We start from the raw sequence: 12,662 nt of genomic DNA, 5'->3' as shown, positions 1-12,662 counted from the left end.
TAACGAGAGCTAGAGTAACATTAGAAGTGGCCAGGCTTCAACCGTTTCATGCAGCCTCACATGTCGTGAACGGTCGCAGTGGCGCGAGTATACAACCTGGGTCCGGTATAATGCAGCGATTCTTTTCGCTCTATTTCATTCCTTTGTTATCATCCACCGCTCAACACCGGCCGATCCTGGAAGTAGGCAGAGGGTCGCTCGGATAACTGACGATGTAGTCGAGCAACCTGCGGCCGGCCGGTCGCTTTCTTTATTACCATTTTACTGGTTCAATTATCAGCAACAACGCCAGACCAAGTCCTGACACAGTTAAAATTATCTATAAAAAATATCCTGTGCTGCGGATGGTATCTTCACAATTACCGAGAATCGGACCATGTATCGCTTACGCTGAAGGGCTAATGTGCTGAAACGGGGTGGGCCGGGTACGGGTGAGGTTCGAAACTACCGAGCCGGTCGGGTGGGCCGCCACATAGCACTTTCGGGCTCAAATCGCGCCCGGGCCTGAAAAATACGGCTCATGCAGTGTTCTACCCTAAGTACCCCTGATGTGCCTAATTCCGTCTTTCTGTCTATCACGTTCATCTGACAAGAACTTGCTTTGGTCCAGGGCCGGCATCACTTCGAAACAAAAGAGACTCTCGTGTAGAGTTCGACATTTGGACCGGTTATGAAGGGGTCTATGGGTGTTCCGAAAAAAATTTGCTGATACAGAGGCGATGAGTAGTGTTATACGTAAACAGCGCTTCGTCCGTTTCTGTCCTTACTTGTTCCGTCCTTCGGGCTGTTTAGATTTCGGTATGCACCAGCTGGTCCACGTCAACGCTCTAGTTCAGTACACCAGTGCTTTGATTACACTAACAGTCGAGTTTAATCTATGTTGCGTACACTGTCAGGAATATGCACATCGATTCATTTATAGCTTAACAAATCTAATTTGTCTAAGATAGTTACGCAGTGTCGTGTATCTACAAAAAAAAATTAGATGTTTCACTAACGACAGTGACGCTGATGAACACCCAAGTAACGACACATATTCAGCCGCATGTGTAGCAATCAGGATGTGACACAGAACTGCGCACATGAGCACTGGATAACAGACACACATTGTTCAAATGTATTTAAAATACGAAAGTGGGTAATTGTGCAAGAAAATCGGGGACTGCCATGTCCATTCCGTATATACTGCTACGGATGTAGAATGAATTTATTTACAGTGAAAAGGGTAGATAATGCATTTCTCTGCAAAGTTCGGGAATTAATATCTCCAAATTAGTGCCATCCTGAAAATTCGTCCCAAGTGGATCTGCCTTGCAAACTCCACGGCCAGAATTTGTAAATTGCAATATGGGTCAACACGTAATTAGTTAAAAAGTTAATTATTGATCATTTTGTAAATTAGTCGATTACACATTTCAATAGTTTGTGCAAGTAGTGTCCGCCGCTTCGATAGACCACCTCATGACCTAGAATTGTGCTATCTGCCCCAGGCAACCTTTGAGAATTTCTGAAAGTGTTCACCGAAACACCGCGTATAGTTTACGACAGATGGAACAACATGTTTTTCCCTCTCATTGCTCATACCTGTACATTTTTACATCTCAATGAGAAAAAAAAAAAGAACGCCTATGTGTCGTTCTCGGCATCACACCTATACTGAAGAAAGGTGTGTCTGAACCTTAATGATGTTAACACATCATAGGTCCACGTTCACGCCAGCTGGCCACCCCCACTGTTGTAAAGTTCTCTTGACGCGACGCAGTACCCTACGAAGTGCTAAGCGCATGCGACACATTTCTGACGTACATTTCGCGTGGCGCTGCCGCCATCGGCGCGTCATTCTTTCTTTTTTCAATGCCCAGCGACAGCGCCGCATTTGCTGCTGAAGTTTGTTCCATGGGATTAACGGTTAAAGCCAACACCCAAGAGTACGCACCTAGACATTAGTTACGGTGTGGATATCGTGGGGCGTGAAATGGAAGCGCTGACGCCGGCCGATGTCGGGCGTTGACACGGCAAAAATACGTTGGAAGTGCATCACATCAGCGGCAGCTCAAGCGTCTTGCTTCGTGCTGGCGTTCACAATGCCACTTTTTCGAGCAGTCGTATCTGTTGTACTAATACTGCGCTGTTGTCGAGAGTTGTCAGTACTACACACAGAGATGTTTGCAACGCCATTAGCTGACGCTGCCGTTTGCTTCAAAGCAGCAGAAGCGTTTTGTATATATAGGGCGGCCCAGCTAACGTTAGCCAGGCTGTTAGTAAAAACAAAGAAGAGACAAAAAAAAAACACGCTGCAAGGTACAGTTATAAGACGTATGTTGTTCTGTCGTCGGATGTTCGTATGTTACACCGCGTATTTATTTTTTATTTGATATTTATTTTAACAACTTCGCTAACGTTATCAGGGACACCCAGTATATATATGTATGTCTTCCGCCCACTTCGCGTGAAGTCTGTAAACGAAGGCATTTGGCACAAATAAGACAAGGACCGGAAGAATCACACAATACAAACACTATACTAGCGCTGATTTACAACTGAATGCTTATTCGTCCAATGACACGCAACTGACGTATTCATAAGCACAGATGTGAATCATTGAGCAATGTTCAAACTCGAATGGTACGCCAAAGACCATTTATATTTTGCTGCCACGGTGCACAAGCAAAATCTTGCCACCCGTTCGGCATTTGGATGTTTTTCTCTTCCATCCTTACACTCATGCCTCCTGCGCCTGTTCGTTTTCGCCCATCGTTCCTTCGCAATCTACCTTCCGTTGCCGCTATAGCACACATTCGAATTGTTGTGCCAAGCTCTACGTATGGCGCATTGCGAATTACGCCTCCGTACCTTGAATGTGTTCATCACTCTCGTAGCTTCCGCGTTCGCCTACTTTCTTGACGACACCACATGAGACTTGACCTTTTGTTCCCTCTTTCTTTTTTTTCCTTTTTTATGGGTGTTTGCATCCCAGTGTTTTCCCACCGCTTCTCTCGTCATCGCAAGCCAAGCGCGATGGATCGTCGAACACAGGCGAATCCGGTGAAACACGTGCAGCGTGCGCGATGCTTGGTCAGTCACGTGCATCCACGCCACACCGTCTCTCTCTCTCTCTCTCGCTCTTTCTCTCGACAACGAGCCTGAGATCGTGCTCCGTCGTCTCGAATACAAGGAAAACCAAGAGATGGAGGATTCGGTCTGAAAGCGACGGAAATCCGAGAAGAATTGAAGCGCTGACACCTGCTTTAACAGGATACTTCAAGTTCGTTTTGACAAATGCATCGGACCGCGTTATATTATGTAACATGGAAGAAACGCAAAAATATTATTGGAGAGCTTTAGCCTGTCCATGTAACGTATTCCCTTTTACGGAATACTGGGTTATCGGGGCGTAGTTTAACCATGAGAGGACACATAACTATTATTGCAGTGACCAGTCATATTCTACATAGCTGCTGGCAAAAAAAAAAATGTTCTCACAATGAAAAAAATCGTTAGCATAGTCTTTTTATATTTCCATTCGGTGTAAACCTCCTTTGGCTTCAATAATATCCTTCGGCTACTATTGCGAAGAACCCCTTAGAAGTAGTGTGGATTCCAGGCCATACTGTAATGCTGGGCAATGACAGTGTAAACCAAGCTCTCCCGAGAAACTCTTCCAGACGCACAGTATTTCAGGGCCTAGCCACATTGTGTAGCACCCGCATGACTCCACTCTAAAGCCCTGGACTGACACTGTCGAACACGTTCTTTGCCATTGTACCCGGTACAGCGCACACAGGCAATCACTCGCGACTGCGCTGGCGCGTCGCATCGGACAGGTCACTTTCGGAGCAGGCAGTCCTGGAACGCCGACCTATACAGTCGTCACACGGCAAGACAGTCAAGGCACTCTTGAAACTTTTTTACATTCGAGTGGCCCATTGGGGAAACTGTAATTCTCATGGACATTCATGACCTTCCTTTTCTTTTCTTTTTTCTTTCTCTCTCTGGCCTGTTCTTTCCGTCTTTCGTTTCCCCTTCCCGTTCTCCCAGTGAAGGTAGCAAACCAGACTCTTATCCGGTTAACCTTCCTGCCTTTCCTATCCCGTTTCTCTCTCTTTCTCTCTCTCTCTCTTCTACACAGACAGTCCAGGTGGGTTTTCTCACGCCTAGCCCCCAAACTCACCCGCCGCCAAGGAACACTGATACGTACTGCAGGCACAAGCGAACGCGCTGCCCACTCCTGCGCGTTTCACGTGTGTAATCGTGCCACCAAATACCCTCAGCTATGCATCCAGCGTGCGTGCGTGCGTGCGCGTGCGTGTGCGTTCGTTTCTGCCTCCCTGCCGCTCCAAAGCGGAGCGGCAAGGAGGCAGTAGACTAAGGGTCCTCCTCCAAATCAATCAAATAAGAAAAAAAAAAGCATTTCTCTCTCTCTCTCTCTCTCTTTGCTGCGATGAGGAGTTGCTAGTAAAACACGCCTCCAATCCCATTCCTTGTTGCGCACGGTAAATGTACCGGGAATACCACTATAATAGACACTGAAAGTAGCCCGAGACTCGCCGAAGAACTTATTTGAATCCGATGATGATGATTATCTTTCATAGCATCCCCCTTGAAATGGGGCAGTGCACTACGGCTCATGGAGAAACGAAATAGACCAGGAGAGATCATTACGTCACGCCGCCAGCCTTGGCTCGTAGCGAGCTCTCCGTGAATTAAGCCATTCTCATCGCCTTTTATCTCGCAGCATCAGCCCAACACGTGACCTCTGAGACAAAGCGTATTGGCCGGCAACGTTTGGTTCCCGATATATTTTATTCGATGTTCGGCTGCGCTGCCGTAGCTCTGCCTGCAGGGTGGGAGCACTAAAACCTGCCACGCGCTCTGACGTGACCATCACGTTTTGGGTCGATACGTTTTGGCTTCAATCACGTTGCGCGATGCCCTCACCGAACCTTTCCTTCCTCGATGCCTATAGTCTCAATAAATCAAGGTTTCGCTGCATATATTGCATATATTGCATTCCAGCATTTACCCTATTCCATTTTATATTCTTTCTCTTCAGTGTAACCTCGATATTGCACAATTACTTATGCCTGTAACGACCCGGGCTCAATCTCCTTCCCGCTTTTCTTTTCTTTCTTTCTTTTTAACCAGTACTCTAAGCGTCTCTCAACCGATGAGGATAGGAATAGGGGCTTGTTGGTATGGCATATCTTATTTTGTTATAGCGCAAGCTTGACACGGACAACAGAAGGCACATCTGACACACACAGCGCTGGGTGTGTCAGATGTGCCTTCTGTTGTCCATATCAAGCTTGCGCTATAACAAAATAAGTCTCTCAACGGTCACTCAAATAAACGTCTGAACGCCTCTTCAGGACACCCGAAGAAGCCACGCTGTTCTCGACAACATGAAGCGCGGAGAAACCTTTAAGAGCACGAGACTGAATGTATTTATTCACCAGATTAAACTTACTCGGAGCAAATCGTCCTGATGCCGCGGAAGCGATGGAAGACTACGAACGATTTAGACGCAGGAAAGACTCGAGCAGGGTGCTTAATTCAGTGCCCATTCAACGACTGCGCTGAACGGCAGAAGTTTTCAGAGCATGGCACCTGCGGAAAAAATGTGGCTCACGGCTTCTCTATGCAACGCGGTTGTCGCGGGTATAGGTCACAGACTGCACTCCGTAGATCCGGGGTGTACACGCGCTGTCTGCGAGAAAATCTCGTTGTTTTCTAATTTCTATTCCGCATTTCTCTATTTTGTTTGCGTATATACAGCGCTCCGAAAACATTTACAGCAAGACGCATGAACCCTGTCGCACAACGTTAAAGGTCAGCCGTCCATTTCCGCGTAAACGACAGGCTCACAATTCGACATCTGTAAGAGGACGTATGTACATCACGTGGTTGTGATTCGTTACTCCACCAAAATATACTAACTATACAGGCGGTCCTACAGTTGCATGTCGGATAAATCAAGCGCTCTCACGTTTTCATGTGCATTTGGGGTGGAGTTCGCAAGGTTATTACAATATGCGGAAGCGTTATATTGTATTGCCCCATCGCCTTCCATAAAAATATGTTCAACAATACGATAGCCTCGTCCCTCCTCTTGTAAAAAGTATCAGCGCTTGAACTTTTCCGCGAATACGGGCCCTCGTGTTCACAGCTCTTCTTGAAGATGTGGCCTAATAGTTCCGCGGCTTTACGTCGCGCGACGTTCTACGAGCGCCCTGTGTCCGTAATGTCTGTATACTGAACGAGGCTATCAGTGGAGTGATCTTATCAGGAGACTGTCTTACATTCGATTTTAACACCCAAGATCTAGATCGGTACGTGATGCGTGGTGCGATCGTGATTCTTCGTACGTGTGTGTGTGTGGGTGTGTGTGTGTGTGTGTGTTTGTGCGTGTGCGTGTGTGGGTGCGCGCGCGCGCGTGGTGTACGTGCGTGCGTGCGTGCGTGTGTGCGTGCGCGCTGGCGCAGAGCCCCCTAAGATGCAATTTAAAAATTTATTGACTATGCGCGAGTTATTATTCGAATAGTAACCATAATTAAACACATATGCTATGCCCTATATGTGTTTTGCCACCTCCATTTTATGCCTGAGATCTATGTTGCAGTACGGCCGTAATATTATGTTTAGCGAACTTTAAAAAATAAATATATATACATAATCTTTCGCGGCTTTTCGGCGAGCTATTTCTTCAAAGTCTGACTTGAACCGTGTCTAGAAAAATAAATATTTTTGTTTGCATACGTGAATACGAATGTATAAGGCGAGTTTAATAAAGAGAGTGGCATAATTACAAATTGCTAGCGAACGTTGCTATAGCGACCGTATATCTCGCAAAATGCGCCAGAACTATCTTCGTGGTGCGGAGCAGCTTGCCTTCCCAACAAACCGGACTTGTGACGAAACACGCAATAGTCTAAGTCCGGGGAACCAAGCAAAAACAAGAGGAGCGGACGCTGTTTTCACGCGTCAGATTCACAAGGAGCGTAAACGCGTCGCCCGTTTCACGTCGTTTTCCTCGGACATCACTCAAGTGCCTGTCGAGACGAGACGCCGTGGCAAGGCGCACGTCGAATACGAATTACCTCCTTCGAAGCACACGAGGGAGACGAGCCTCACGACTTTGGCGCGATTAGGCCACGCATGCGCTGAGTACCTAAATAAAGGACACGTCATCATCACCACAATGCCACCATCTATTGCCTTTCTTTCTATTTTGAGTGCTTGCCCGCAGATGATTTTCATTGCCACTGAATGCTCGTATTCGAGTCGAATCATATTGAGAGACACTTTCATGTTAACTGGAGAGGCTGGGTCTGTCCTATTCTTCCGTCAGACGACAAGGGTGAAAGGAGAAAATCCCCACACACGCACGCATTATTTAATCTAATTTATTGCAGCGAAGCTGTTAAGGACATTTTCGCAACGGTTTTAGTGCAGCGATGAAGGCCGCCGTGTAATGGCGTGGTCGATACAAAAATGTAATTTTATAGCGAAGCTGTTTATGACTAGGATCCCGGGGTTTCTTCGTCTCCGTCGACAGACCATGCAACCACTCGCAGCGGAAGGCGTGCGCCGCGTGTGCCGCTGGGTTTCTTGCACCACCACCACCAGATGGCGCTCGCCTCCACGCATCTGCGGCAGCGGCGGCGCCAGCCTTGCAGGGAAAAGAAAGAAAGAACCAGAAAGCTCGCCTTTGCGCATTGCATTCGCCGCAAGCGTCTCCCCGTAAAGATTACGGTTGCATAAGCTCCACTTGCAGGGAAGCGGCAACTGTAGCATACGAAGCAGGGAGTGACGTCACTACACTTTCATATGTAAAAGAAAAACCCACCTAGCAATTGATTTAATTTGTGTTGTTGTGGCGCTGTGGAAAGGCCACGCATAGTTAGGACTCCCGAGGAGCAGCATGAACACGATGAGCGGCGACCGGAACGGCAACGTCAATATGTACAACGACGTCGAGCTGAATCTAGGCATGACGCAGTGGTTCCTTGCCAAAACAAGCTACGCACAGTTAGAACGCCTTAATAGCAGCACGAATACGATGAGCGACGAAAGGAACAGCATGAAACGCCCATATGCACGACGGCGTCGCGCTCAGGCTCGACATGACCCTGCACAAGGTTACGTCACATTGGTCTATCGGATCAGGTGATAATACAGCTTCGCTGGCCAGCCACCTTCACAGCTTGAATTGGAGGCCTTTTTTATTTTATGTGGTTTTAGGCGTCAAAACCACGAACCACGAGGCACGCCGTAGTGAGGGGCTGTGGACTATTTTTAACCACTTGGGGTTCTTTAACGTGCACCCAATGCACGGTACACGGGCGCTCTTGCATTTCGCCCCCATGGGAATTCGGCCGCCGCGGCCTGTATTTGATCCCGCGACCTCGTGCTTAGCAGCGCAACGCCAAAAAAACCACGCCGGACGGCATCACATGTAAATTTTAATTTCGCAGCAGACATCTGAGGGTTTTGTTTGCTTTCTTCTGAATGCTTGCATGATTATTTTTTGTAATTTGACCCCACCTGCTTGGCCCCACATGGGCCTGGGCCTGCAGTGATTCGTAAATAAATAAAATAAATAAATGCGACGCAACGTGTGCCGCATCCGAGAATTTGCTTTGAGAGGTATAATGATCAGTGATTATAAAACCGAAGTTACCTTGCATACGTCTCATTCGAATAGACAACTAATAAGCACGGCTTTTGTTAACCAGAAACACGTATAATATTTGTTTCTCACTTGCGTTGTGTACTGACTCCACGCTGGAGGTCAGCCAGGAGTTTGTGCGCTTGCACAGGTGACACCGTATAGTGCTGCAATGCAGCCTGCGTCACAGCCACCACCGCGCTACAGAACCCACGAAGCAGTTGCTGCGTTTGATCGAGACCGTGAGCCAGCGAGCAGGCCCGTGATATAACACTTCCGATGAGTGTGAGAAGTCGCTTCTACAACTTTGCTGTCTTTTATGTATCAGTTGTCAGACTGGAATACGTCTGTGAAGAATGTTCCCTTTTTCTTTCTTTCTTTCTTTCTTTCTTTCTTTCTTTCTTTCTTTCTTTCTTTCTTTCTTTCTTTCCTCCTTTCTTTCTTTCTTTCTTTCTTTCTTTTTCTTCGCAATCTCGGGTCCGCCCTTCGACAGCACTGGTGTACAATTGTATCGATTTTTCTTTTTCGAAAACTGAGTCGACGGCAGGACAGATTGAGCTTTTACGTGTTCACAATACAGCGTGCTTGCAACGAATATAAGGTTACCATTATAGCAGCGCCCTTGGCATCAGCCAACCACTAGTGTCGCGTTAAGCGCAGGTACCGCAAAATGGCCCGAACGTCTCAGTTGGTGGTTCCTACTCTGTGCAAATAAGTACCCCGATGCTCAACGATCAATACGGGACGTTCGTATAGACGCCCAAGGCTCTTGCTCCGCGGTTCACGGTCGCCATGACAGCTCAAGTTGCAGAATAATGGACACGTGTGGTACATACATTTCTATTCGCCGCGTCCACGTGGCGGCTCAGGCTCCTCTGTGAATGCGGTGCCATTGCGTCTACTGGCGCAGTGCCAGTGAATCGCCTGCCAGTGTCGGCCACCGAGAAATCAATGATGTATGCGCAATTTATTCAAACGCTCCCCAGTAGCCGACCACGCAAGCAAAGTGAGTCTATCGGACGCGCTATGGGTGAGAGGTTCTTTCAGCACCGCTTGCGCACTGGGCGCGTGAAAGCATATATATATACATACACCACCAGGCGCTCGTTATCTCGAAAGCTAATTGCTTGGAATTTCAAGATTCCTAGAACGAAGGAATTCGCACTGAGCCACTGTTAGTATCGAATACTAATTCAATATGGCGCCCACTCGTACTGGAGCATCGACCGGATTGCACTTCTTTACTATAGCACTTGTTTTCGGAAATCCCGCAAGAGTCAAGCACAACATTACGGCAACGGAACGAAAGGAAGCGAAACGAAGCTTGACAAGCTTGAAAGATTTCTGCGTTTTTCTTTCATTCCTTTCGGCGAATAAATCGCGCACGTGGGTGTGCGATCCATCTGGTCGACAGTATGCGGAACATGTAGCCACTGCAACCGAGTGAAGCTTTCGCTTTATATACACTGCCCCGATGACAGAAGCATTAACGCCCGTCTTTGACGTTACATTAAGTGCAAAAGAGAAAAGAAAAGAAAGCTACAAAAAAAAAAAAGAGCCCGCAGCGCTCGCATCTTTGCAGTACAAGCACGATGGCCTATGTAACCGCGTATAGATGCCTGCGTCCGATAAAAACAGGATGATTTATTTTTAAAATCGACATTTTGGCAGTGTCTGAAGCCGCCAGCTTTCGACTATATATGAAATAGAAGTGGCAAGGCATGGCAAGGTACAGCAATCATGAGCTCTCAGCTCGCCGGTTGCAGCGGGTATAGAAACAGAGTCAGCAGATTACACGCCTTCAGAGGGCTGCACAACGTAAACACGACAAATAGCAGGTCATCATAAAGGTGCAACAATATAGAATGTCCGATGAGCATTATAGGAGAAGAAATTACATTTTCTTGGGTTTCCTTTAGAATTTGGGCATTTCTAGGCTATTATATATATTGTGGGAAATAAGAGCGGATATAAGTTTTTGTTACAGGAATAAAATTTCGGAGCTGCTGTAAAGGATACGCGTGAATGCGTACGGTACTAGTCGGTATAGAACGTCGCTATACAGTTCGTTGCTAAGCTTATACCTCTCGCTAAGACGCAGCTAAAGGCGCTGCACACAACGTCTTACGTCCGCTGAAGTTTCCTTGCACGGGCTTGCGGACAGACGAATGGGCATGCTTAAAGCCTATAGAACGGTTTCCCTTTTTAAATTTTCGATAGCTTCGGAAAAAAGCATGCAGTAGATCTCGGCTGGAGACGTCATCGCCTTCAAACACAGCAGCACATTATGTCACAATTAACGCAAAATAATAAATAAAAAAAAAAGATACATGACACTCGGCGCTCGGTGCGCACACACGGCCAGCCGCAGGCGTCTCTTCTCCGAACATTACATAAACGCAACGCTAGTCCGTTCCGCGGTGCACAGCGATCTCGGCGCACGATCTCACTGCACTGCACCGCGGATCGCGTTTTGTTTCTTATCTGCACTGCGTCCGCTTAACCCTGCTGCCGAAAAAAAAAGAAAGGAAAACGTGCCGCTGGTGGCACGGCGCGGGTCAGAGACCAAGAGGCACCTGCCGGGACAAAACGCAAGAAAGGATCGTGTCCGACAGAGGGGAGAGGATCATCGGCCTCAGCGGGGCGCCCGGACCCGCCGACGCAGCGAGAGGTGTCGTGAACGGGGTGGCCGAGAAAAAGTGGGACTTTTGGTCGGCGCACATCCTCCAACGCGCGATGGGCGAAGCGCGCCTCGAACGGCTCTCGCCAGCGGGGCAACGAGGCTCGAGGCGACGTTGTTTCCTTTCCTCCGTATCGGCCTCTCACTGCTCGGGGTCGCGATGCAGCGGGAAAAAAGGTAACACCGAGCGCCGCGACAAGGCAGGCTATCACACCCCGCTGCGCTGCGCCCGCGTCTGTCTGTACATACGGTCTCGGTGCGTCGGCAGACCGTGAGCGTCGCCACGCGACCGCGGAGGGCCACGTAACCCGAAGTGACGCGATCGGCAAATAGGAGAGCATAGGGGAGGTACGAGGAAGCTGCTGCAGTCTACGAAATCGGCGGCCGCGATTACGTACGTTGACGCTGTGCTGCACCGTATATAGAACCCGACCCGCCGCAGAGATGGGACGCAGAAGACGGGCCCCGGACGACACGAAGCCCGAGTCGCCTCTTGAGCAAGCAAGCAAACACGCGTGCGCAGGCGTACTCAGAAAGAAAAAAAATGGGGGGGAGGGGGGGAACGAAGAGGGCTTGTTTAAACGCTGTGCGCATGTTCAAATTCTGCGGGCGCGGACGCAAGAATTGATCAGCTTGCGCAACTGCGCGTGCATGCGCTGTATAACGGTGGATTACTGAATACGAACGGGAGCGACTATACAAAAGTGCTGTCGCGAGGGGACGAGGCAGTCGCGGTCGCACGAGCAAGGCTAGCGCGAGCAGTTGCGAGAGCGCCGATTGGAACATTGGCTTTGTGAGGTGGCGTGCGTCAGCTTGTACCTGTGCAGGGGACGACGCATGCAGCGTGGAGAGAGTGAAGTGAAGGACTTATATACGACTGCACAGAGTTTATTGCCACCTTTGCGCACCGTATATTCTGCAATCTTGAGTGCCCGACTATAGACATCCTACACTTAAGTTCTCTCTCTCTCTCTCTCTTTCACTCCCCATTCCCCTCCCCACGTGTAGGGTAGCAAACGGGACTCAGTCTGGTTAACCTCCCTGCCTTTCCTCCTTCCCTTCTCTCTCTCTGAAATCTATACTTGCATCGCTTGTGGAAAGTGGTCACTTGTACTGAAAACAATACGATAGCGCGTTTCCTTAACTATAGATATCATGAAAAAGACTTTATCGTTTCACCACTTGAGCAACCCGTTTCTCCTTGATCCTTCTTGAACAGCTTGACTTGCCAGCTGATGTTTCCGCATACTTGCCCGAAGCTGAACTATCCGGTGATCTTGAAAATCGCGCTCCGTGGCGAGGGCTCCCGAAGGA

At 48.4% G+C, this 12,662-nt stretch overlaps 1 long non-coding RNA gene across 1 annotated transcript; it reads right to left on the bottom strand.

Moving 5' to 3' along the window:
* Window positions 1-7,385: 7,385 nt before the first annotated feature.
* LOC129387785 (uncharacterized) lies at window positions 7,386-11,855 on the bottom strand. Its single transcript, XR_008614965.1, has 2 exons — window positions 11,747-11,855; window positions 7,386-7,669 (listed from the first exon to the last, which is right to left on the bottom strand). It is a non-coding gene; the product is annotated as an uncharacterized lncRNA (long non-coding RNA).
* Window positions 11,856-12,662: the final 807 nt, after the last annotated feature.

Source organism: Dermacentor andersoni, chromosome 2 (assembly GCF_023375885.2).
Source record: "Dermacentor andersoni chromosome 2, qqDerAnde1_hic_scaffold, whole genome shotgun sequence".
NCBI classification, from domain to species: Eukaryota; Metazoa; Arthropoda; class Arachnida; order Ixodida; family Ixodidae; genus Dermacentor; species Dermacentor andersoni.
Note: the sequence above shows the minus strand (reverse complement) of the source record. Positions and strands in the feature narration are given on the sequence as shown.